The 24082-nt window shown below is 42.9% G+C and overlaps 1 protein-coding gene across 5 annotated transcripts in view; it reads left to right on the plus strand.

Annotated features, from left to right (window-relative positions):
- Positions 1 to 24082, plus strand: part of Slc24a2 (solute carrier family 24 member 2) — a 235455-nt gene that overhangs the window by 148420 nt on the left and 62953 nt on the right. The gene's annotated exons all lie outside the window — the stretch shown is intronic.

Below are 24082 nucleotides of genomic sequence, written 5' to 3' on the forward strand. Positions count from 1 at the left end.
CATGTGCTGATTCTGTCTTTTGATGCCTGTGGCACAAATAGAGTTTATTATGAGGCAGAGGGCAGAAAGGTTCCCTCCCATGCAACTAGAGTAGCAGTTTTCCTTTATCATCCTTTCTAACTTTCAAAATAAAGTTGTGTGTGAAGATAAATTGTGCACCTCAAAAAGACAAAAAAGAGCCTGTGGTTGAGGATGCCATGAGTAGCTTAGGGAATGATGTTCACAGCAGAACACTGACATTGTGCTGATCCTTTGTCATTTGGGGAGGAGGAGAGGTGAGCATCTAAACATCCAGTAGCCCTGAGACCATTGCTTAACATCAGTCACTGGAGACCCGGAAGGCGTGGTTCACCTCCTGGGCTAATAAGAATCATCACTCCAGCCTTACCGCCTTTCAGTTTACTTGGTCACAAGGAAACCAAATATGTCATGTTTCTTCAAATGCATAAGAATCCTAAAAATTAATTTTTCCAGTAGTTAGACATCTGATATTTCAAATAAATATCAGAGCCTTGCCACTAGCACAGTGTTCGGAAATAACCAAGTCTGTCTCCCTTCACTCCTGGACTGTATAATTGGGCCTGATAGTATATGGAAGCTAGCAGGGATCATGGGAAGAGAAACAGGGATGTGCTACTGAACAACACATAGGCTCTGATTGTCAACCATACCATATGCCTCAGAGTTCGTACAATACCCAGTTTGGATAATTTCAAGGGTACAGGCAATCAAGAGATTCATACAACATAAAGAAAAATCTGGGACCCCCAAGAGCAGCTCCCCAGGTCCTATCTGCCCACATTGGACACACTGGTCACCCAGAACAATAGATGAGGATCACAGGGTCACCTCCCATTGCACAGCATAGAGCATTTTGGTTCTGAAGCATCCCCTTGTTACAACCCAGAGCTGCATAGCTGATGTGGCATTCTGCAAGGACTCAGGTTCTATTTACTAGAGGTAATCCTAGCCAGGGACATCCTAAATGCTGTTACACTACTTACCCAGAGATTCATTTGACAAGGGGATTAGACCTGCTCCCCAGAGAAAGGAGTGAAGGAATCTCAGGCCAACTTCTGTCACTCTCTCCTCCTGGCTGCTGAAAAGTCATGTGACTTTGGAAAAGTTAGGGTTTCTCTGGAACCTAGTTTGTTCATAAATAATAATATACTTTTCTTTGTTAGGTATTCTACAATTGACAAAGCATTTGCACACCTATAAGCTTATATTTCACAGTAGTAGTTCATAGCTAACATTTTTCTGCTTTCTTAAAATATCAAGCCACCAACCCAGATCTCAGACATGTCCACTTCTCTCACTGTGCCAGGGCTTCCTCCCAAGCAGCCATCACCACTTCATGCCGAGCTTCATCACTGGTCTCCCATTTCTCCTACTGCTCTGCTGCCTATGCATGTTTTCCACACTGTAGACCAAGTAATCTTCACAGAGTGAATCAGGCTGTGTCGCTCCTGCTTATAGCCTGAGTGCTTACCAGGACTCAGGAAAATTGGGTTGTCCTCACCATGGCCTCCCTGATTTGTTCTTGTTCCAGACTCACTTAAGCCACCTAGGCCTCTCTGTCTTCAGATAGACACCTCTTCTCAGCCTCAGCATCTTTGCTGTAGCTGTTTCCTTTTCCTTCCCTTTCCCCCTTCCATTTCTCCCAGCTCCATTCCTTGCCTTTCTTCAGCACAGTATCTAAGGAAACTTCCTAATGACCCAGTATAAATCAGGGTCCCAACCTCACCTCTCAGTATACCTTTTAGTTATGATTAGTGAGGCTGTCTGTTGTCTTTCTGCCAGGAAACGGTACGTGTCTTGAGAGAAGTTTCCCCAAAGCTTAGCAGATCACTTGGTGCACAGTAGCTGCTAAGGCTCAAAAATATTAACCAACTTGGCCAGAGTCACTGTAATGAGCTGATTCTCACATGATCCCAAACCCCCAAACCTGCACAGATTTAAGATTGCAAGTGAGCTGTACCTTGGTTATTTTGAGCCACCACATTCTCTACCCTATTGTCCTTGAAAATTGTGTAAGAAAATAGGCCAATTTTATCTGGTCTAGCTCAGTTATGAGCAAGTAACTGAGTATGTTCACTTTGACAAAGTGGTATCATGTAGTCATTAAGAGAGAAGACTTCAGATCCAGAATCTCTGGGTCCAGATCCCACTTCTACACTGATAGCTGTGTGACCTTGAACAATTTACTTAACCTGTCTTATATCTCAGTTTTCTCATCTATAAAATCAAAATGATATACAATGATATCTGCACTGTAGGGTTTTTATAAAAATTATAGTAAATACACATGCGGTATTTAACACACTGCCTAGCACATCACATGTATAGGTGTAAAAGAGTCTGCTTTATTATTTTTGAAATGTAATACAATATACAATATGTAGGGGTTTTTAGACTTTTAAATATTTTTTTTTAATGGTCAGCTTTCCCATTGCTGGGACAAAATACCCAACATCTGCAATTTAAAGGATGAGAAGTTTATTTTGACTCACAGTTTCAGAGGTTTCAGTCCATGGTAGTAGACTTCAAGCCAGAAACATCATAGTGGAAAGGAATGGTGAAGCAAAGCCACTTACATTGTGGTGGCCAGGAAGCAGGGCACAGGCAAGAGCATAAGGAAGAAGGGGCCAGGGAAGAGTCCCCAGATCATACCCTGGTGGCCCACTCAGATGTACCTGGCAGTGTGCTTTATTAATGTCTTGCCCCTCAGGTTGCCAGTCATGATTAACCATCATGAAAGATTATAGTGAAAAAGTGTCTTCCTCCTCCATCAACTTCCCAGTTTTCTTCAGTTCCTCAGTTGTCTCCATAAAAAACCACTATTGCCAAAATTTTATTGGTCCTGCCAGAAATGTTATGTCATACAGTCTCTGTGAGTGTGTGTATGTGTGTGTGTGTGCACGTGCGTGCGTGAGTGCCTGCCCACAGGTCTCAGCAGTCTAAATATCTATGTTTTGTTTGGAAGAATCCCATTTCTGATAGGGCTTGTTTTTGTTTTTATTTCTGCTTGAGGGGAGGTTACGCTTTGTGTCTGTGAGATAAGGGAAAGTAAATGTAAGTTGTTCCTGAGGTGGGCCATCAGTGATTTTCCAAAACATCCAGTCCTTATGGAACTGTGCTGCAATTAAACTGTTGTTCCTGCTGGAGCAAGATGTGCCTTCTGAATCCTGGCACCTGCTTTCAAGGTGAAACCTTTCCCAGAAAGATGTGGAGAGCTCCAGGAGTGTGAATCTGAGAGCCATAATCAGTTCTAGACTTGAGTGATTAGAAAAAGCAGAAAGCACTTCAGCACTCTAAAATTGCTCCATAGCACATGGCCGAGAACACAGATTGTTCTGGTATTTTTCCCAAAAAATTCACAGTTCTTTTCATTCCAAGAACAGTCAAAAAAATTAACCCACAGCTCTCAGAAATAGTCATCAGTCTTTTAGTTTGTGTCTAATCACATGAATGCACATGTCCTAGTGCCAAACTGCCACCTTTGAAGGATATACACTGTGATGGTCACATCCCCACGCTGACCCCACAAACACTGCAGCAGCCTCCCTGTTGCACCAAAGGAGAGGTCACTGATGTTCCTGAAATTCACCTAGCTGAGAGCATTGACACCTCTGGTGTGCAGTCAGTATTCCTAGAGGAAAATATTCGACCTCATTTGAAAACATCATCTAGGACAGGTGGCTGCTGGAAATACATTTCCTTTTGTCTCATCTGTGCCACTCAGGTCTTTTGTCTTCAAAAACCCAGCAGTTGAGTCCTGGCTAAAAGACGTCATTGGCAGATGGTTTGGCCTCCGAGCTTGAGTCATAGAATCCAGCAGCATTTGTGCTTTGGTTATCTATTGACTTGGTGCTTTAAACAACCATGACATTATTATTCATGTGTTTGAGGATCAGGAATTTGAACAGGGATCTGCTGGGTGATTCTTCTGCTCCTCTCAGTACTGATGGAGGTCACTGGGAGGCATCCAGCTAGTGGACAGGTAGGTAGGGGGTCCCAAGCGGGCCTCACACACATGCCTCGCACTTTCAAAGGCACAGCTGGTGGGCTTGGCCAAGCTGCATCCCTCTGGCTCTCCATGCTGCCTCAAGGCCTCTGCACATGGCCAGACTTCTTACTTGGTGGCCAGAAGTTCCAACCGCAAACCTTCCTGGAGGCCCAGCCAGAAGCTACAAGGCTCAGATGACCTAGGCTGGTCAGTGGCAGGGCGCTCAGTCCATCAGTGAGTAATCTTGAAGACCCACCCAGGCTCAGGGGTGGAGATGAGCCTCCCTCCACCTGTCTCAGAAGAGTGCCAAAGGGAAACACCTTTCTTCTAACCACACCTGTCTCTGAGGTGCATATTGCTGGCTCCTCTGCCCATTGCTTGGCTATGCCCCAGGCAGAGCACACTGTGTAGAAGGAGCAGCTGTTGCCAGGCTGCCAAGCCCAGCGCCTTCTCAGGGACACAATATTCTGAACAGGCCTTGGCTCTGAAAAGAAGAAATACACCTAATACCCTCAAGAATGATTGGAATAAAGACTTTCATTTATAAGAAAGCCCCTGGGAACCAGAATTGTCAATGTCAATTTGAGATTACATAAGGGCTATCTAAATTGGTCTTTCTAGTAAATTCACTGTTCTGTATTGATTTTAACATTTTCTCCAAAAAAACCTTCGTATTACATAGGTGTACATTTTTATGAACCTAAAACAAAGATACGGGCTGGAGCACTTTCAGAGTGAGGAGTAGCCTTGCCTGTCAACCTGTGTAATGGTGAAATACCGACTCACATTTCCAGGATGCCCACCATGGGCCAGGCACTGTGAGCACTCTGCAAACCGTCTCGTCCCTGCTTCTGCCTCCTCCATCCTGGAGAGGAGGACACTGATAAGAAAAGAGCCTGCATCATGCCTCACCAAGGGGACACAGGAAGTTGATGGCAGAGCCAGGATTTGAACTGGCGTCTGCCTGATTCGCACTCCACATTCACACTTCTTATGCTATTCTGGCTCCTGCTGTCACCTCACAGCAAACTCAGGGTTCCTTGTAGACACCAGCCTACATCTCAGGAGCACCAGCCTGCCCCTAGACTCCTGCTGCAAGGTGCAGATTTCCACACCAAGTCCACAGCAGCAAGACCTGCCTCACTGCAGCAATTCCATCCCACCCCGTTTCCCCATCATCCCCCACACCGCTCTCATTGCGGGGCTTGTACGTGAAAGTGCTGTTGACTCACCAGTCCAGAGGGACTTGGAGACTGTCTACTCAGGAGAGGGAACCCACAGCTAGTGCTGCCATCCTGGGAGTGCCTGAGGGCCTGGTGCTGACAGTGGAGAGGCAGGGCAGACACCAGAGTCTGATTATGCTGCGTCCATACTCACATGTGGCCCAGGAGTGAGATTGCCTGGGTTCAAGCCCCGCCTCGGCCTCTTGCTCTGAGACCTTGAGCAAGCTGTTCAGCCTCGTGGGGATGCGATTTTTCACTTTGTCAAATTGGGTAAGTGAAACACCACTATGGTAAGCGTAGGGTTTCTTTGTATGCTGCAGAGGAAGATGACGGTTCTACTATCACGCTTATGGTGAGGATTCAATGCAATATGCCCAGAAAGTGTACAGTGAGAACTCCCTGGCTATTGGCAAATTTTTTTTAGTTAAAATTGTGTTCAGTGACATGTAAGAAAATCCAACTGGCTGAGTCATCTTTCAGGGTTTTGTTATTCTCATTTAGCCAGAGCCCAGCAGTAGCATTCCAAGGCCCTGACACTAGGGACCCAGTCACCTTCAACTTTCTCATCCTTCTCTCCACAGCATCCTAATAGGATGGCAGCTCTACCCATTCTCTGTACTCTCCACCGTCATAGCTATATTCCAGCTGAAAGGAGGGGAAGAAGAGGACAGGAAAGCTGTCTCTTTTAGTCAGTAGAACATTAAGATTCTCAGAGTTCTACTCTGATATAAGAGTTCTACTGACATCACCTGGACCAGAACAGGGACAGGGACCATCCCAGATTCCAGAGGAGCCAGGCAGGCACTTTGCCTCCACAAACAAAGTCAGGGTAGATGTTAGGAAAGCAGCATTGGTGTCCACCACTTGTGCTTGCTCTTGTTGCTACTAAGAAAGATTTGAAATGCCTTCGCTGCAAAGTTCTCTTTTCCTCTGGCTTAGAGAAAGGGGAAAAAGTAGAATCCTGGAAATAGACACTCAGGACTGACCTTCCGTTCGAGGAACACAGGAAAGATGGTTTATCTGGCTCTCCCCACCCTGTAAGTCCTCTGGCCCTCTGTTCATTAGTTGTGGCTCGAGACAATGAACACTGCACCATGTCTGCTCCTGAGCTGCTCCCACAGACCTCTGCAGCTCAGGCCTGGCTCTGCACAGTAACCGGCAGGTCATCCTGCAGGTGCCTGACTGACTGACTGCCTGCCAAAGACCTTGCAGAAGGGGCTCCACAGTCACCACAAGAAATGACTTAGAAATTCAGGATAAAAATTACTGCCCTGACCAATTAAGCAACAAAGTTACTTCTTAAAAAAGAGTGTCTGCTCTCTGGTAGTGTCTTTGCTGCATAAAAAGTACCGTTGCTATTGGCAATAGGAGCTTCCGCTTACTGTGCACTTGACTGTGACCTCATATGAGCATTGTCATCCCTGCTTTGGTGACCTGACTGGGTAGGTGGCATGTCTGTACCCAGGCTGGGCTGCTCCCAATGCCACCCTCCTAGGAGCCCATCCAACCTGCTGAGTCGTGGAGAGCCAAACATGTTAGGTCCCTTACATGACTCAAGGAGAGAGAAATTGCTTCCTACTTCTGATAAACTCATGAGGATTGAGTCACCAAAGACAAAGTCTTTGATAAAGTGTTTGACAAGAGTAGGGGCCAACTCTGCACCCGGCCCCCTGGGTTTCACCCCAGCTCTGTCCTTTACTAGCTGTGTAGCCTTGGATGACTTGTTTCTCTCTTCCTGCCTCAGCTTCCCTCTCTGTGAGGTAAGAATAATAATACCTCACTGGGCTAATTGGGCTGTTTTAAGAGTATATGAGCTAATTCATGAAAATCACATTAAAACAAGCCTTGGCAGAGAATAAGTGCTAGTTAAATGCTATTGTTATTCAGAAAAGACTGAAAAAGTACCTCAAGCTAGAATGGCGCTTACTCCAGGCGGGAGTTTTAGCTGTCACACTTGAGGGCTTGTTTGGAGATGTGGCAGCAGCTCAAGTGCCCTTGACTGAGGAAATCCTCTCTGTGGGGGGTGATGCCCTGTCAAATGGAGCAGAGCCGGAGCTGGAGCTGGAGCCGAGCATGCAGCCCCAGAGGAATGGCACATGGAGGGGCAGGAAGGGGGAGGGAGGGGACCCCGCCCACCAGCCAGATCCTGAATCAACCCAGGTGATCCACGGGGTGACAGATGTCGCAGCCAGATCACCCTCCTATCCTACCTGTCACATCTGAATCCTTGCTAGGAACCAAGTCCTCTTCAAACCTTCTCCCACCACAGCCTCTCCGAGGCCAGGAGGGAGGATCTGTTAATCCCACTTTCAGGTGAGGAACTGAAGCCCCTGTGGTTTTCTCACGTGATCCAGATCAGAGACCTGGGTGATGGAAGCCAGGCTCCTAACTCGGGTCATCCCAGCAGCCCCGCTGTGGGCTCTGTCCCCACTCCCATGAGCAGCTCTTTGCCAGAGTCCCACTTCGAGGAGGAGACAGATGTGTGAGAAACTTCCCAGGACCATGCCTGGAATTCTGTGGCAGGGCCTTGCTGCAGTCCCAGGTGTCCACCTTCTTGCTCCCATTCCTGAAGTCTCCATCCTGTCTTCTCAGGATTCCTGTCTGCAGGGAACAGATGTGATGTCCCCTCTCCCTCTTCCAGAGCCTTCTGCTGGCCCTCGTCCAGTGGCCTTAAATCCTCTGTCATCTGAGCACCCTAATTCCCCTGAATACTGTGGGGTGGTGCCCCACCGCGGCTCAGAACCACCTCAGCCACAAAGTCCAAGGACTTACAGTGCCCTAGGCCCCATCACTTGCCTCTCTGTCTCTGTCCCTGCCTTCCTCCCCTCCTCTCTTCCCACTTCCCTTTTCTCTTCCCTTCTTCCTATCCCTACTTGCCTGTCTTCTGTCCTCATCTCTGTCTGCCTTTTTCTCTTTCCTCTCATTCATCATTTCCTTTTTTACATGCTTCTGGCCACCTTGAATCTCCTTCTACAAACTCCAAACATCATCCTGCCTCAGGGCCTTTGCACATATTCCTGTTCTCCTTTCCTCCAGGTCCATTTTCACATATTACCTGATCAGAGTCTCTCTCTGCTCAATCAGTCCTTGAAAACTATGTCAGAAATGATAATAAATCAAATCTTGCAATCTTCCTTCCCCTGCTCCATTTCTCTCCATTCACACTTATCACTCTGAATATATTTATTTGTTGTTTCCTGACTGTGTTTGCCATTCCATCTCCAATAGGGCAGGATTTGAGACAGCCTTTAGGCCCCATATGGAGTTGTTGAGCAAATTGAACGAGTGTTTTAGTAATTTCCCAGATAGAGAACGCCCTCTCCGGATGCAGATTTTCTTAATCCACGTCACGTCAGCAAAGTCCTGTTCGGTTGATGGTCGTGAGGAGGTTGTGAAGAGTGATCTTGTCGGGTGTGGCCTGCCCTGTGCAGCGCCTGCAGCCTCTGAGGGTGCTGAGGCGGCAAAGCAGGGGTTAGGTCAAGATTGAATAATCTCTGTCCAGTCCGAGCCCCGCTGCCATGGACAGTGCTCTCCCCGTGCCTCTCTTCTTTTTTTTTGTATTAAATTCTTTTATTGGTACATTTTAGGTATACAACACAATTACATTTCTCACTGGGAATTGTACCTTTATATAATGCATCTTGGTTCTTATTTTTTCCCCATTCCTAGCCCTCCCTTCATGCCCTCCACACTTCCCTATTTGCAAAGACTTTATTTCCATTTTTTCCATTTCTCATCATTTTTCCTTTCCCTTCTTTCCTTTCCCCTGTCCCTCCCACTACCCCTGCCCCTTTGGACCTTTTCTTCCTATTCTACATTATTGATTATTCATTCTAATCATTGGTACATTTTAGGTATACAATATAATGACATTCATTGTTGGAAATTTGCACCTTTACATAGTCTCTCTTGGTTCTTATTTTTCACCCTTGCCCATCCCTCCCTTCAACCCCTCCAGTCCTCCCTATTTACAAAGATTTTGTTCCTATTTTTCCATTTTCTCATATTAATCCCATTCCCTTCTATCCTTTCCCCTACCCCTCCCACTTCCTTCCCCTTTGCCCCTTTTCTTCCTATTTCACATTACCTATTATACATTGAGTCCTTATTTACACTTTCAGTTTCTCACACCAGAGAAACTATTCCATATTTACACACATGTGTCCTGTTTATTTCACTTAAGAGTATCACCTCAATGTGCATCCATTTAGCTATAAATGTCTCCAATTTCTCATTTTTTATGGCTGAGTAGTACTCCATTTTATTTTTTTAAAACCCCACATTTTCTTTATGCAGTCTCCAGTGGATGGGCATTTGGGCTGTTTCCAAGTTTTAGCTATCACAAACTGTGCTGCTATGAACATGAGTGCACATACATCACTGTGGTATGATTCTTTTAATTCTTTGGGGAAGATCCCCAGCAGTGGAATAGCAGGGTCAAATGGGACTTCCAGTCCTAGTTCTTTGAGGTATCTCCATACTGATTTCCACAGTGGTTGCACCAGTCTACACTCCCACCAGCAGTGGAGAAGGTTTCCTCTTTCCCCACAGTCCCACCAGCATTTGTTATTGGTTGATTTCATGATAGCAGCCATTCTTTCTGGAATGAAGTGGAATCTCAGCATGGTTTTCATTTGCATCTCTTGAATGACCAGTGATGTTGAACATTTTTTCATGTATTTATTTGCTATTTCTACTTCTTTGTCTGAGAAATGTCTGTTCATTTCAGATGCCCATTTTTGGATTGGGTCTTTAAATTTGGGAGGTCTGATCTTTTTAAGTTCTTTATAGATTTGAGATAGTAGACCTTTGTCTGAGGAAGAGCAGGTGAAGATTTTTTCCCACATTGTGGGTTGTCTCTTCACACTGCTGGTGGTTTCTCTTGCTGTGCAGAAGCTTTTTAATAAGAAGAGATCCCACTTGTTGATTGTTTGTGCTAGTTCCCGGGCAACTGAGGTTTTGTTCATAAAATCTTTTCCTACACCGATGTCTTCAAGGGTTCTACCTAACCTCTGTTCCAACTGGTTCAGAGTTTCTATTTGAATATTTAGATCTTTAATCCATTTTGATTTTAATTTAGTGCATGGTGAGAGATATAGGTCTAGTTTTAATCTTTGGCAAGTTGAAGCCCAATTTTTCCAGCACCATTTATTAAAGAGGCTATCTTTCCTCCAGTGAGGGTGTTTGGCTCCTCTGTCGAAGATGAGATGGCTGAGTGTGTCTGGCATTGTTTCTGCATCTTCTAATCTGTTCCACTGGTCCTCAGGTCTGTTTCTTTGCCAGTACCATGCTGTTTTTATCACAGTAGCTTTGTAGTATAGTTGCAGGTTGGGGATTGTGATACCCCCTGCCATGTCTCTGTTACCTAGAATTACTTTGGCTATTCTGGGTCTCTTCTTGTTCCAAATGAATTTTTGGATTGTTTTCTCGAGGTCTATGAAGTATGCTGCTGGGATCTCAATTGGAATTGCATTAAATCTATATAGCAGTTTTGGAAGTATGGCCATTTTCACTCTATTAATCCTTCCTACCCAGGAGCAGGAGATGTCTGTCCATTTTCTGATACCATCTTCAATCTCTCTTTTCAGAGTGCCATAGTTTTCAGAGAAGAGGTCTTTGATTTCTTTCGTTAGGATGATTCCTAGGTATTTCAGTTTTTTGGATGCTATTGTGAAAGGAATTGTTTGCCCTATTTCTCTCTCAGTGAGTCTGTCATTGGTGTAGAGGAAAGCTATTGATTTTTGTGTGTTGACCTTGTAACCAGCTACTTGACTGAATTGGGTTATTAAGTCTAGAAGACTTTTGGTGGAGTTCTTGGGGTCTTCTATATAGAGTATCATGTCATCTGCAAATAATGACAATTTGACTTCTTCATTACCTATCTTTATTCCTTTTATTTCTTTCTCTTGTCTAATTGCTGTGGCTAATGTTTCCAGAAGTATATTGAACAAGAGTGGTGATAGTGGACATCCTTGTCTTGTTCCTGATTTTAGTGTGAAGGATTTCAGTTTTTGACCATTTAGTATGATATTGGCTGTTGGTTTTTCATAGATGGCTTCTATCAGTTTGAGGTAGAGACCATCTATGCCAATTTTTTGTAGGGTTTTTATCATAAATGCATGTTGGATTTTGTCAAATGTTTTTTCTGTGTCTATGGAGATAATCATATGGTTTTTGTCCTTGGCTCTATTGATATAGTGTATTACATTAATTGATTGTCGTATATTGAACCATCCCTGCATCACTGGGATGAATCTCACTTGAACAGGGTGTATGATCTTCTTGATGATCTTCTGCATTCTGTCTGCCAGTATCTTATTAAGGATTTTTGCATCTATGTTCATTAGTGAGATTGGCCTATAGTTCTCTTTTTCAGTTGGGTCTTTCTCTGCTTTGGGGATCAAGGTGATGCTTGCTTCCAGGAATGAATTTGGGAGTATTGCTTCCCTTTCAATTTCATTGAAGAGTTTAAACAGTAGTGGCAGCAGTTCCTCTTTAAATGTCTTGTAGAATTCAGCAGTGAAGCCATCAGGGCCCGGGCTTTTCTTAGTTGATAAGCTTTTAATTACATTTTCAATTTCATTGGTTGATATTGGGTTGTTCAGAATTTTTAGGTCTTCTTTGTTCAACTTTGGTAATTCATATGTATCTAGGAAACTGTCCATTTCTTCTGTGTTTTCCATCTTATTGGTGTATAGGTTCTGGAAGTAGGTATTGATGATCCTCTGGATTTCTGCTGGGTCTGTTGTAATTTCACCCTTTTCATTCCTACTTGCATGGATTTGGGCCTTTTCTTTCCTTTTTCTGACAAGGTTGGCTAAAGGTTTGTCAATTTTGTTGATTCTTTCGAAGAACCATCTCTTGACTTCATTGATTTTTTGTATCATTCTCTTAGTCTCCATTGCATTGATTTCTCCTCTGATCTTTATAATTTCCTCCCTTGTATGAGCTTTGGGTTTGTCCTGCTCTTCTTTTTCTAGAAGCTTGAGGTTCAGCATCAAGTTGTTTAATTGGGCTCGTTCTGTTTTCCTAATATGCGTATTGACTTCTATGAATTTCCCTCATAAGACTGCTTTCATTGTGTCCCATAGATTCTGATATGTTGTATTGTCATTGTCTTTTAATTGAAGGAACTGTCTGATTTCTTCTTTAATTTTCTCTGTGACCCATTGGTTATTCAGAAGTGTGTTGTTCAATTTCCACGTGTTTATGAAATTTTTTGAGTTTCTTTTGCTGTGGATCTCCAATTTCATCACACTATGGTCTGATAATATACAGGGGATAACTTCAATTCCTTTGCACTTACTTAAACATGTTCTATGTGTGAGTATGTGGTCTGTTTTTGAGAATGACCCATGTGCAGCTGAGAAGAATGTGTATTCTGATTTTGTGGGGTGAAAGACTCTGTAAACATCTGTTAAGTTCATTTGTTCAAGAGTTCGATTGAGTTCTAGTATTTCATTACTTATTTTTAGTCTAGTTGATCTATCTATTTGTGACAGTGGGGTGTTGAGGTCCCACACTACAATTGTATTAGTGCATATATGACTTTTCATGTCTGCTAGTATTTGTTTTATATAGTTGAGTGCACTAGTGTTTGGTGCATAGATATTTATGACTGTCATCTCTTCCTCTTGGATTCTTCCCTTTACAAGGATGTAGTGTCCTTCTTCATCTCTCTTAATCAGTGTTGGTTTGAAATCTACTTGATCTGCCAAGAGGATAGCTACTCCTGCTTTTTTTCGGGTTCCTGTTGCATGGAGTATTATTTTCCACCCTTTAACTTTCAGTCTATGAGTTTCCTTTTGAATTAAGTGTGTTTCTTGTATGCAGCATATTGTTGGATTTTGCTTCTTGACCCATTCTGCCAGTCTATTTCTTTTGATTGGTGAATTGAGACCATTAACGTTGATGGTTATAACTGAAACATATTGACTTATCATTGCCATGACTTTTTCTTTTTGTTGGGTTCTCCCCCTTTCCATTTAATTTCTTGTCATGCCAGATGGGTTCATTCTGCTTTGCTTCCTGGGGTTGTGATCCTCAATGTCTGTTCCTAGGATATTGTGTAAAATTCTTTGGAGTGCTGGTTTTGTATTCACAAAGTTCCTAAGGTGCTCTTTGTCATGAAAGTATCTTATTTCTCCATTAATTTTGAAAGATAGTTTTGCAGGGTACATCAATCTGGGTTGGAGGCTGTTTCCTTTTAGGGCTTGGAATATGTCACTCCAAGCTCTTCTTGCCTTGATGGTTTGTGTTGAGAAGTCTGCTGTGCTTCTGATGGGCTTTCCTTTGTATGTGATTTGTTACTTTTCTCTGACTGCTTGGAGAACTTTGTTCTTCTGTTGTGTTTCTGGAATCTTAACAATTATATGCCTATGTGTAGACTTTTTTTTGATCAAGGCTATTTGGAGTCGTATATGCCTCACTTATCTGTATGTCAAGCTCTTTTCCCCTGCTTGGGAAGTTTTCTGCCATTATTTCTGTGAAGAGATTTTTTATGTCATCTGCACTCTCTCCTGTTTCTTCATTGAGCCCAATCAGTCTTATGTTATTCTTTTTTACATCATCTAGCAGCTGCTGGATTGATTTCTCATTTTCCCTTATAATTTTGAAACAATTTTTCTTTTCCTGGTCACTAATTGCAATCTTATCTTCTATATCTGAAATTCAGTCCTCACATTGGCTCATTCTGCTGTGTAGACTTTCAGTGGAGTTTTTCATGTCCTGGAAATCTATTTGGATCTATTTTATGGATTCCGTTTGTTTCCTATGTTGGGATTCCATCATGTTCCTCAGCTCCTGTCTAGATTTATTAATCATGTCTTGTACTAGGGGCACAATTTCTCCTGTTGTCTGAGAAATTATTTCTGATTTGATTTTTTCCAGATCCCCTTTTGTTGCCAGTTCAGTGGGTCCAGGTGGTTGAGTATCAGAGTGTTCCATCTCATTTCCCTTTGGGGTTGCTGTAGGTGATCTGGAAGTCTGGTTTTGAGACTTATTTACGTGTTTTCTCATTTCGACTGGGGCAGGGGGCTGTTATCGCCTGCACGGATTACTTCCTCTGAGCTGGGTGAGGTGAGACAGGGGCCAGGAGCAGTGGTAGGGATGGTGACCCAAAAGCCCTTTCCTGTGGGCTGGGAGCAGCCAGAGGGATGGTGGCCAGGAAATCCCTTGCTCTGGACCAGGAGCAGTGGGATGGTGGCTCAGAAGCCCCTCCCTCTGGGCTGGGAGTGGTGGGAGGGATGGTGGCCCCGAAGCCCCTTCCTCTGGGCCAGTTGCAGCAGGACAGAAGGTGGCCCAAAAGCCCTTTCCTCTGGGATGGGAGAAATGAGAGGGATGGTAACCAGGAAGCCCCTTCCCCTGGACCAGGAGCAGTGGGACGATGGCTCAGAAGCCCCTACCTCTGGGCCGGGAACAGTGGGACTCAGTACCTTGGTCTGGTGGTCTGGTGTCCTCTGTGTCTTTGTAATGTGGAATCAGGTGGCTGCCTGTCTGCAGCGGGGTGATTCGGTGTCTTCTGCACGACTCAGGACCTCGGTAGGGCATACACAGACCTGCCTGTCTGCACCAGGCTGATTCGGTGTGTGTTCCACGTGACTGGGGACCTCGGTAGGGTGTGGGCAGACCTGCCTGTCTGCAGCGGGTTGATCCCTGTGCCTCTCTTCTTGATGAGTCCTGCTGACCCGCTCCTCCCCTCTCCTTTCCAAATGATTCACTCTTCTCTTTTTTGTCTTTCTTCCCCCTTGATGTCATGTTGGCTCTTTGATTTATTGTATTCCATGGACCTAATTTTATAAGTTCAAAGAATTACTGCCTCTACAAGGTGATATGAAACTTGTTGTTTGACCCATTCGTTCACCTTGTAGATCCAGATGCCTGTGAAATGCGGCTCACCTTATCGTGTAAGATGAGCTTGCAAAGAAAACTGCACAGCAGCCATTCCTCACTCTCTTGCGGTGGACTCTGATCCTTCTCTAACAGTTCTACTAATTGCATCTTCCTCATGGAGATTCAAAGTTTGATATACATTTTTATTATAACAATAATCTTATTGTTAGCATCAATATTTGTCTAATAAGTACAGTAGATACCTTAACAGATATAAAATCAGGAATCATACTTGCCTGCTGAGCCTGTCATTGAACTAAAGGATTATTTACTGACATAGATGGACCGTTTAGGACAGTTCCCCATATGGAGTTCTTCTGAGTCTGTTTATCATGACAAAACCTTCATAATATTCTTAACAAGGTGTCTTAAAATGACACTGTCTTCTAGCATGGTGTCTACCTTATTTGAATGAGAAAGACAGGTGAATTTTCCCATGGTAAGCTCATTTCATGTCTGTCATTCAGAATCAATCTCTGTGCTTGTTACTTTCCAGCCAACACAGTTCTGTTACCTCCTTGAGATTGACTGGGGAAGTCTTCTGCCTTTCTGCAAGACAGTTTTTTCCCATGTCCTTCTCTGGTGGCCCATCATTCCCAAGGCTTTGTCAGCCTGGGTCAGGCATGGGGAGGTAAGCAGGTGGCCTCCGGACCTGAATTCTAGAAATGTCTTGATTGGAAAAGTCTTGAAAATGTGTGACAAATACCTATTATTTCACTGTCTTCCCTGTACCCTAGATCACGGGTTTTCAGTCTTTTAAACAGCAGAGCCTTTTTCAAAGGAATCCCCACAAGGAAGAGTAAATGATGTTTTTGACGGTAAGAACCACTCAGAGTTTAATGTCGGGTATGAGTCTCTGAGTGAACCTGAGGAGGGGCCACAGGGAAGCGTTTCTGGAGAAAGTGAGTTTGGAGAGTGAGTTCTGAAGGAGGGAAGGGGTGTGGGCAGCAGAAGAGCTGACAGGACTCCAAACCTGGGCAGTTGCTGCAGAAACAAGGCCGCCTTCAAGACGAGCAGCCATGGACAGCCTGCTGCACTGATATTCTCATGTCTCCTGTCCAGGGTGCTAAGAATGTGTGTGTGTGTGTGTGTGTGTGTGTGTGTGTCCACACCTGCACATTTGTGTGACTTCAATATAAGGAGCTAGGAGCTTTGGAGATGGCAATGAAGGGAAAAAAACAGGTGGGACTTTTCAAGTGCCACTACTGTGTGCATCCCGCAGAGTCCCCTGCCCCTCTCAGGCTCAGGGGAGACCCACATGGAGGTGTGTGAGGCTGAGCCTCAGAGAATGCCATGCTTCCTCCTAAGTGCCCAGCTCCAAGGTTGGACTTCAAAGCTGGAAGCTTTCTGCCCACACATGCACACAGCCATGTGTCTCTGTTCCAGAAAGTCACTCAGATCTGTGATGCCTTTAATGTCAACGTGGAGCTGACACTAAGATCAAACTTTTACTAGTTTTCGGGGTTTCCTCTTTTCTCATCAAACAGGAGAGCTTGTTATTTCTCTCCATTTCTTTTTTTAAACTTCAAAATGAACTTTCATAAATGTTCATCTGATCTCCAAAGAAAGTCATTTCATGCCTGTTTCATTCAAAATGTGGAGGTGTCCCTAAAAAGCAATATTGTAACCCTTCTTTCTGTTCCAAGTTATACATCAGTTTAAACTAACAAAGAAAATGTTTCCATGTAGCCTCAACCTGGTAAGTTAATAAGAAGCAGGACAGAAAATCTTCACCGGACAAGAAGAAAATCCAATCAAATAGCCACAGTTCAGTAAGGTGACAGTGGTATGCATCCCTGGACCGGGTGGAGGGAACTGTTAATGCCTCTCACAGAGCAACACTGGGTTAGTTAAATAGCTCCTTTCTTTAGGGAAGAGTGAAGCTTTATTCTCATATTTGAACATCAAAAATGGTTGAAATTGAATCTCTCTTTGTGTTGCACACATTATAAATATTATTTGGGGCATAGGGGAATGTGAATCGTCTTACTAAAATAAATGCTTTTGAGTATAGGAATGGCTTATTCTTATTCTCGCTCCCTCTCTTTCTCCCCCCCTCCCCTCCCCCCTCTTCTCTCTCTCCCTCTTCTCCCCCCCCCCAACTTCATTTGCTTTGAACTAAAGGCCACAGAGGCATATGGCAAAAAAATTGATTTTGATGGCATTTGAACTTAAACATAGCATGAAAAAAGAAAAGACAATGAAGCATCCATAAAGTACACTACTTCATCTTCCTTCTCTAGGAATTAAGCTCAAAAGGAATCTCCTTCAGAAAGGGGGACTCAGTTCCCAGAGATGAAAGATATCTGTCACATACACCACACCAGGGGGGTCCTGAGGCTGAAAAAGCACTTTCATTTACCAAAGACTGCCCACTTTTAATGTAGATTGATTGATATGTCTACATTGATTGATACTGAGATAGGGATATTCGTGGCATTTTCTTCCAAATGAAAGGGAGCTAAAGGTCCCTCTGATTGTTTAAAAAATAGCAAGACTGGGCCGGGGATTTAGCTCAGTAGTTCTGGCACCTGCCTCACAAATGCAAGGTCCCAAGTTTGATCCCCAGTACCAAAAAAATAAAAAATAAAAAATAAATAGCAAGACACCCTGAACGGAACACAGATCAAGGCCTTGCTTGTGGGAGTGAGGCAGCTCCTCCTGTCCCACTGGGATCGGCCTCTGCTGTGCACGCACCTCTGGGTGCTGGTCACCTTGTAGATACCGCAGTCAGGAGGCCATTGGGTCCCTTCTCTCTGATCTCATCCAGTCAGATCCACCAAATCTGGCCTCTCCACCTCAGCTGTTAAAAAGAATTTCCTCATCCACACCAACTTTCCAACAAACAGGTTGTTTCCAGCTCCTATGAGACTATATTATATAAATGTGCACACGTGTGTGTGCACGTGCACATACATACACATACACATTTGAAAAGAGTCAAACAACATTGTTTACATAAAGCTTGTAGGTCTGCAATAGATTGCTTTGTTGGTGTGTGTGTGTGTGCGCATGTGTGCGTGCATGCGTGCATGCATGTATGCATGTGTCTGCTCATACATTCACCCATTCTCTACAGAACTCTCCTGTTGCAGGCTGGCAGGAGTGGACCCCCCTTTGGGGACATTTTCCTTTATAAGCCCCTGCTAGGCAGGTCTCTGGGGGGACGTGAGTCAGTGCTGCCCGGGACACGTTCTCTTCCAGAGATCTGGGTTAAATGCTGTTGTTATCCCTGACCCTCTGATATGCAGTGGCAGCCCAAACTGTCAGTAGTGAACTCAGCTTTGCCAGAACATCACTGGCCGGAGTTAAATTCCATAGTAAAACTCCATAGTAAGTAGATCTCATGTCAGAAAGCGATGATGAAAATCTCCTCTGCTGTTTCTGAAAAAAAATCTCTTAGCCAGTTATTCATCTTTTTTTCCATGTACCATATTCCATAAAGGATGTAATAGGTCATGCAGAGCTCCCTGTCTGGGAAACCGTTAAATGTTCTTTCCTTAGCCTCAGGACCATAACCCGTCGGGTCAAAGCTAGTGAGGATTGAAGTGAAGAGCTGCTTGCGTGCAGCGGTAACAGCATGCCGTGCGCTCGGGTGCCTGGTGGTCTCGTTCCATCAGATTCTGAGGAGGAGGGGCGGGAGTGGTGTTGAGCAGATGCACCGTGAAGCCATCCTTTGGGTGCTGAGTCTCAGCTCTGCCACTCCTAGCCATGTGACCTTGGGCACGTTATTTAACCCCACCCTCACCCGACTCAGCTTCCTCAGTCATAAGATAGGGACGATGACAGCCCTGCCTCTTAGGGCGACTCAGTGCATCAGTCCCTGCCACGTCATCAGTTCTATGTAGGAATCTGTCAAATAAATCGTTTTCAGTTGTTCTTTATTTTTTTCTTGCAACTATCTTTTTTTTTTTTTTTCTTTTGATACCGGGGATCAAACTCGGGTCCTTGCACTTGCGCAGCAGGCAGCAAAACCACTGAGCTAAATCCCCAGCCTGCTACTATCATATTTTTAGATAGCTTTTAGTGGTTTAGTAATACATCACTTAGTTCTCTTTTCTACATTTTCCCTTAAAAAGAAGCCCATTTCCCATGTGCCAGTTCTTCATGTCTTGTTATACCTGTCTGTGACATGAGAACTGATTTTCTATCAATCAGCTTCTGGTTTAGTAAAAGTTATCCAGAAGCTATATAATTATAGCTTCTATGTATAGATGTTCTCCTGTTATTTTTATTTCATAAAGAATAAAACAAAATTTCATAACCAAATAAGAGAATAAAAAGTTATTACACTGTGTATCATTATCTTCAAAGTAGTTACTCAGAGTACAAGACATAAACCAAAAAGATTCTTACGAAAACTATCCAGATAGTAACAGAAAACTTTCTTTTCATTGAACTAAGATAAGCTAGTAGTATAAATGAAACAAGTTAGCAAGTATATTGAAAAAATTTTAAAACAACATAATATGTAACCTGGGGAAGTATTTGAACTTTTCCTTACTTCCTATTTATCTCTTTTCAATTTTGCTTTTTATTTGTGTGTGTGTATACATAGTCTGCTAAAGAAATATATACACACTTTAGCAGTTCGCTGTACTAATAAATGTCTAAAGCTCATGGCCACCACTTTGAGCAGCTCTTTTAATTGTAAAGGCCAAAGGTAACTTGTGTTAATCTCATGATGTCTCAATAAATTTAGTATTAAAATATTTATATAGGTTTTCCTTTTCCTAATGTATACATTTTTGGCAGACTATGTGTGTGTGTATGTGTGTGTGTGTGTGTGTGTGTATACATATTTTCTGTTTCTCATAGGGAAACCATGTGATATTTGAGCTTGTGTGTCTGACTTATTTCACTGGACATTATGTTAAGGAACTCATATGACATGATACTTAATTTATTTTCTTCCAAACAGTCTGGATTTCATCATATAAGATGTTGAGCAAAAAAAAAATTATATTTCTAACCTACTGATAAAAGTCTGGAGAAGCAAATTGCTGTATTAATTTTTTAGTCCTGCTGGAACATCCTTAGGCCAACATCCTAATTCTTGGGGGTTAAAAGGTTACATTCTGCTTGCTATATCATCAAATCTCTGGTTTGCTGACAGGATTTGTTTGGTATTTAATCTCAGTTGCACAACTGACTATTTGCAAAATATATCTTAATCTTCTACTTTATCTTTGCCTCCTAGATTCTAAATTCATTTGCTTACAATTATAGTATTACACTGTATGCAGCATTCATATCTAAAAAGGAGTAATAATTTACACATAGATGAAATTTAGAGAATTGTGTGAGCATTCTAAGTTAAATTCATTCTTTAAGCTCTGGATATAAGTTAGCTGACCCTCTGCTGGCAGAACCCCCTGAGTCCAGCCAGGTCACAAGATGGGACCCAAGAGCGTCTCCAAGATGTTCTCTCATCAGCACACCACAACCAGCCTGCACCCCAGTGTCTCCATCACGTTTCCTAAGTGCGGCCGCCATTGTACCTCTGGTGTGCTGCGGACTCTCCTGATGGTGTTTTTGCATGATATAAATTCCTCTACTTTACTGAAGCAGTGATCAGAACTCGAAGAGTCAAAGCCACATACATTTTCTCTTTCCCAGAATTCTTCCCTGCAGAGACTCTAAAACAGAACAATTGAGCCTGCAGTTAGAAAACTGAAACAGGAAGAATCCCAGGTGACAGAACCAAAGGTGACAAGACTGAAGAAGACTAGAAAGCACTGTAAATGGGAATTTAACTCAATTCAACAGCATTTGTTGAACACCACAGAGTGCCAGGAACTCTGCAAGGTGCTGGAACGAGCAAAATGAATGCAATGCTCCCTTGCTCTACAGAGTAAAAGGCAAGTAGAGAGGTTCACATGTGTTTGACAAGCACAGCAGAGAGGTGTGCCTGGCACACACGGAGGAGGAGCGTGACTTGCACGGAGATGGGAGCTTTTCGGAAGCTCCTGGAGGAAGGGAGCACTGCGAAAGCTCTGGAGGGCTAATACAAGTCCCACACAGAAAGCAGCGCATGCAAGGTTTAAAGGCGCTGTCTTGTCATCTTGTGATTTTTTGTTTTTGTTTTTTTGGTACCAGCGATCGAACTTGGGTCTTTGCGCTTGTGCAGCGGGTGGTGAAGCCACTGAGCTAAATCCCCGGCCCAATCCTGTGTTTTTAAAAACACATGAAAGATAGGTGAAGAGTGCTATGAACAGATGGGTGGTAAGAAAATAAGGAAATGAGAGTTCGGATCAGACTATTGCAGTAGCCTGAGGCAAGATGGAAACAGAAATGCAGAAAGAACAGAATTGAGGGGACTTCGGGCAGGAAGCCCAGGGCTTCGTGACTGGTTGGTGACAGGAGTGGTTACAGAAGCATCAGCACTGCTCTGGCCACCCCCTCCCAACCGCAGGACTTGGTCAAATGAGATGTCACCGGGCTGTGGCTCTGTAAAAGTGAACAGTGGGCCCGTCACTACACGCACCTCCTTGTGAGTCCTTAAAACACAGCAGGGAAGAGTGAAAGGTTTTGCCAATTTCAAGACTGGGTAATAAATGCAGCGCTCCTGGATTTGATAGGAGTTGGTCAGAAAGTGCCCTTTGGTTGATTTTGTAATTTAGAGATGCAAGAATGTATCCAAGATGTTAAAGATGTCATTCGTGAAAATATCAGCTTCCCTGCCCTACCCGAAAATGCCCCCAAAATTAAGAAGACGTTTTAGAAACAAATTTGATATTAGAAGAGCTCAGATTTTCTGAAATAAGAAATAAATGCCAAATGTTGCATGGATGGATTCAGATGTTCTGTTCTTTGCAAGTCAAACCATTTTTTCACCATCTTTCACAATATTATTTTCTCTTTTATTGAATATTTAGCTGGAACTCTGATTTGATGAACATGGAGGCAATAATGGTAACAACAGGGATAACATTTATTAAATACTCCACGTGCCATATATTATTAGATTTTTGTATATATTGACTCATTTTTTGTATCAATCCTAGACAACAGGAATTCTTGTTATAACCATCTTACATATAAAGACATTGAAGCTTAGAGTAATTAAATAATTTGTCCAAGCACTCAAAGGTAGTAAGTGAAAGATTCAAGTACAAGTCCAGGTTTATAGGCCAACACTCTCTTAACCACTAAATGATACCACTTTTCTGAAAGCTACAGTTCCCTGTGGGCTTTCCTTTTGCAAACTAAAATTTGAAGATTTTTACGTTATCTCTTTCCCTGTGTTGAACATTCTTGTACTGAGTTTTACTTACCCACTGACAGATTATACAAAGGACTATGACATTCATAGACTTCCTTTAGTGTGACATGTTTGATGACTATTTTTGTCATTCTTTTCCTTTTTACCTGTTTCTTCTAAAATATAAACTTGTAAAAGAAAGGTTAGAAGAAGATTCTAATCCTGGATGGTCATTTATTTTTTCTTAGTAAGTTAGTCTGGACATCTTGTCACTCCACGGACTTCATCCCATTGTATGGGTAAGAGTTCCCATTTCTCTAAGTACTTCCAAGTTCCAACTATTGTATAAAGACCTTTACAATAATATAAAAATAAAGGAGGTGAAAGAATCAGCCCCGTTTTACAGATGAGCAAACTACAGCTTTGTAATGCTAAATATCAAAGTTACTCAACTAGTAAGAAGTGAATTCTACATTAGAACTCACATGTCAAAGTTGACTCCAAAACATGTTGAGCAGCAAGATCTTCTTTTGTTGGGTCATAATGATAAGCTCAACTGATGCCAAGGTCATTCTGTTTTTGTGAAGATCAGAAGAATGTTGTCTCTGCAAGCTTCCCGATTAATTTAAATGAAATCAACTGGCATTTTAAAGTCAAAATAATACTTACCATACAGTTAATGAGTATTATATGTCAATTATGAGTCAAGGGCTTATAATCCTCGCTTAAATCTTACAAATACAATTGTCCCCGTTTATGGAAGTGTGGGAACTAAGTCTCAGAGAGATTAGGTAACCTGACCACAGTGTCTTGGCTAGTAAGTGGCAGACCCAGTTATCAAGTGAAGATCTGCTGGGCTCCAAACTATGCATATAGCTATCATGATGTACCATCACTTGTTTTCGTGTCCTTGACTTCGGGAAAGAGGAAAAACAAATTCTAACAAAGTACCAGTGTTTAAAATTATTTTAAGATTATTATTTACACAATTATGTGGTGGACATGCCGATGATCCCAGCTACTTGGCAAGCTAAAGCAGGAGGATTGCAAGTTCAAGGCCAACCTGGGTAAAGTATCAAGACTCTGCCTCAAAATAAAAAATATAAAGGGCTGAGTATGTAGCTCAGTGCTCCCTGGGTTCAGTTCCCAGTACCAAAAAAGAAAAAAGAGAAAGGGGATGTTCATTAAAGGTAAGAAATCTTTTAACCATACTATTTTAGCTTGATTCTCTTGCTTAAATTGCTCGTTGCTTTTCTTTAAAACTCCTTTCCGGAAAACTTCTTACTCTACTCTGTACCCTCCTCCTATCTGGCCACCTCAAAAGGAAAACAGAACAGCACATCCCGGTCCCATTTTTCCCTGCTTGATCACCCAGAGCATATAAAATATGCCTGAATCAGCTCCCCACTGGACAGAAATCAGTAACCACCGATATTGCTAAGCAACACCACAGAGGAGCTGGCTGTAAATTAGGTGACAAATTATAAGAAGCCAGAGTATCTGGAGACTCACTTGGACATTTTATTATGTGCCATCTGGATGATCCACAGTAATGACCTCATGTTATTGTTCACTGTTCACAATAATCCCACATAATTATATTTACACCTCCCCATGTGAGCCTGACCTACCTTGCACGTACTTTCCATAATCCAGATATTTTCCTGCAAGACAATTGCATATAGCTACACCTAATAAACTTTCATTCCTTCCCCTAATAAAATTTAAAACAAAGCCACAAAACGTAGTCAACTT

This window comes from Heterocephalus glaber, unplaced genomic scaffold (genome assembly GCF_053883595.1).
Source record: "Heterocephalus glaber isolate CG9 unplaced genomic scaffold, H.glaber_assembly_v1.0 deba00001481, whole genome shotgun sequence".
NCBI classification, from domain to species: Eukaryota; Metazoa; Chordata; class Mammalia; order Rodentia; family Bathyergidae; genus Heterocephalus; species Heterocephalus glaber.